At 34.8% G+C, this 2818-nt stretch overlaps 1 long non-coding RNA gene across 1 annotated transcript; it reads left to right on the top strand.

The window, feature by feature from the left end:
- The first annotated feature begins 1754 nt into the window (after positions 1-1754).
- Positions 1755-2227, top strand: LOC143713517 (uncharacterized). Its single transcript, XR_013195104.1, has 2 exons — positions 1755-1960; positions 2065-2227. It is a non-coding gene; the product is annotated as an uncharacterized LOC143713517 (long non-coding RNA).
- The last annotated feature ends 591 nt before the right edge of the window (positions 2228-2818 follow it).

Raw genomic sequence — 2818 nt, 5'->3', positions numbered from 1 at the left:
GTGCATCTATCCATCATAAAAGTGCATCTATCCATCATAAAAGTGCATCTATCTTGATAAAATGCATCTATCCATCATAAAAGTGCATCTATCATGATAAAAGTGCATCTGTCCATCATAAAAGTGCATCTATCCATCATAAAAGTGCATCTATCCATGATAAAATGCATCTATCCATCATAAAAGTGCATCTATCATGATAAAAGTGCATCTGTCCATCATAAAAGTGCATCTATCCATCATAAAAGTGCATCTATCCATCATAAAAGTGCATCTGTCCATCATAAAAGTGCATCTATCCATCATAAAAGTTCATCTATCCATGATAAAATGCATCTATCCATCATAAAAGTGCATCTATCCATCATAAAAGTGCATCTATCCATGATAAAATGCATCTATCCATCATAAAAGTGCATCTATCCATCATAAAAGTGCATCTATCCATGATAAAATGCATCTATCCATCATAAAAGTGCATCTATCCATCATAAAAGTGCATCTATCCATGATAAAATGCATATATCCATCATAAAAGTGCATCTATCCATCATAAAAGTGCATCTATCCCTCATAAAAGTGCATCTATCCATCATAAAAGTGCATCTGTCCATCATAAAAGTGCATCTATCCATCATAAAAGTGCATCTGTCCATCATAAAAGTGCATCTATCCATCATAAAAGTGCATCTATCATGATAAAATGCATCTATCCATCATAAAAGTGCATATATCCATGATAAAATGCATCTATCCATCATAAAAGTGCATCTATCCATGATAAAATGCATCTATCCATCATAAAAGTGCATCTGTCCATCATAAAAGTGCATCTATCCATGATAAAATGCATCTATCCATCATAAAAGTGCATCTATCATGATAAAAGTGCATCTATCCATGATAAAAGTGCATCTATCCCTGATAAAATGCATCTATCCATCATAAAAGTGCATCTATCCATGATAAAAGTGCATCTGTCCATCATAAAAGTGCATCTATCCATCATAAAAGTGCATCTATCCATGATAAAAGTGCATCTATCCATGATAAAATGCATCTATCCATCATAAAAGTGCATCTATCCATCATAAAAGTGCATCTGTCCATCATAAAAGTGCATCTATCCATCATAAAAGTGCATCTGTCCATCATAAAAGTGCATCTATCCATCATAAAAGTGCATCTGTCCATCATAAAAGTGCATCTATCCATGATAAAATGCATCTATCCATCATAAAAGTGCATCTATCCATGATAAAATTTATCTATCCATCATAAAAGTGCATCTGTCCATCATAAAAGTGCATCTATCCATGATAAAATGCATCTATCCATCATAAAAGTGCATCTATCATGATAAAAGTGCATCTATCCATGATAAAAGTGCATCTATCCCTGATAAAATGCATCTATCCATCATAAAAGTGCATCTATCCATGATAAAAGTGCATCTGTCCATCATAAAAGTGCATCTATCCATCATAAAAGTGCATCTATCCATGATAAAAGTGCATCTATCCATGATAAAATGCATCTATCCATCATAAAAGTGCATCTATCCATCATAAAAGTGCATCTGTCCATCATAAAAGTGCATCTATCCATCATAAAAGTGCATCTGTCCATCATAAAAGTGCATCTATCCATCATAAAAGTGCATCTATCCATCATAAAAGTGCATCTGTCCATCATAAAAGTGCATCTATCCATGATAAAATGCATCTATCCATCATAAAAGTGTGTAACAGTTCTAGTAAACTGTCACCTGTCTCCTATGGTGAATGAGAGTTGCAATTTTACTCCAGGCCATTAGAGGGCACTAGGGAGCCCTTATCTCTACACAAGAGTGTAAAAGGAAGAGGGAAGTGTGAGTTAGGGATACCTGTTAGCTGAGAGCACATGCTCTTTCCATGCTTGGAAAACCCTGTTGAGGAACATTTGTGTTCAACTTCTCAATGTGAGTTGATTTTATTTGTTTCCTTATTATTAACAAAGGTATATTGTGCAAAAGTATTTTGCTTGCTGAACCTCATGTTATATTGTTTGTTTTATTTTGACCAGAGGGTTTTGGTATCTGCTTGATATTGAGGGTTCTCAACTTGTTCAAGCTCTTGTTGTTATCTTCAACGTGGAAGTGTATCTGGACTTCTGAACAAAAGACACTTTTTCCATGGAATTAACCCTTGGCGAACAAACATGGACGATGTACTTATAACATCTTAAACACCTACAATGGTGATGGACCATGGACAATTGGGATAACTCTGGACTTTGAGTTGGTGCACATTTATGAGGTTTTGCTTGTTGTATGGTGATAAAATGTATACTTGAGCTAAGGGGAATATAATTGTTGGCAAATGGTGATTGATCCCGCCTCATTTATTTGTGTGACCTTTGACCTTAGCGTTACAAGTGCATCTGTCCATCATAAAAGTGCATCTATCCATCATAAAAGTGCATCTATCCATGATAAAATGCATCTATCCATCATAAAAGTGCATCTGTCCATCATAAAAGTGCATCTATCCATCATAAAAGTGCATCTATCCATGATAAAATGCATCTATCCATCATAAAAGTGCATCTGTCCATCATAAAAGTGCATCTATCCATCATAAAAGTGCATCTGTCCATGATAAAATGCATCTATCCATCATAAAAGTGCATCTATCCATGATAAAGTGCATCTATCCATCATAAAAGTGCATCTATCCCTCATAAAAGTGCATCTGTCCATCGTAAAAGTGCATCTATCCATCATAAAAGTGCATCTATCCATCATAAAAGTGCATCTGTCCATCATAAAAGTGCATCT

This window comes from Siphateles boraxobius, unplaced genomic scaffold (genome assembly GCF_051911475.1).
Source record: "Siphateles boraxobius isolate OS27281-9 unplaced genomic scaffold, OSU_SipBor_1 514, whole genome shotgun sequence".
Lineage (NCBI taxonomy): Eukaryota > Metazoa > Chordata > Actinopteri > Cypriniformes > Leuciscidae > Siphateles > Siphateles boraxobius.
This window is presented reverse-complemented; position numbering and strand designations above follow the sequence as displayed.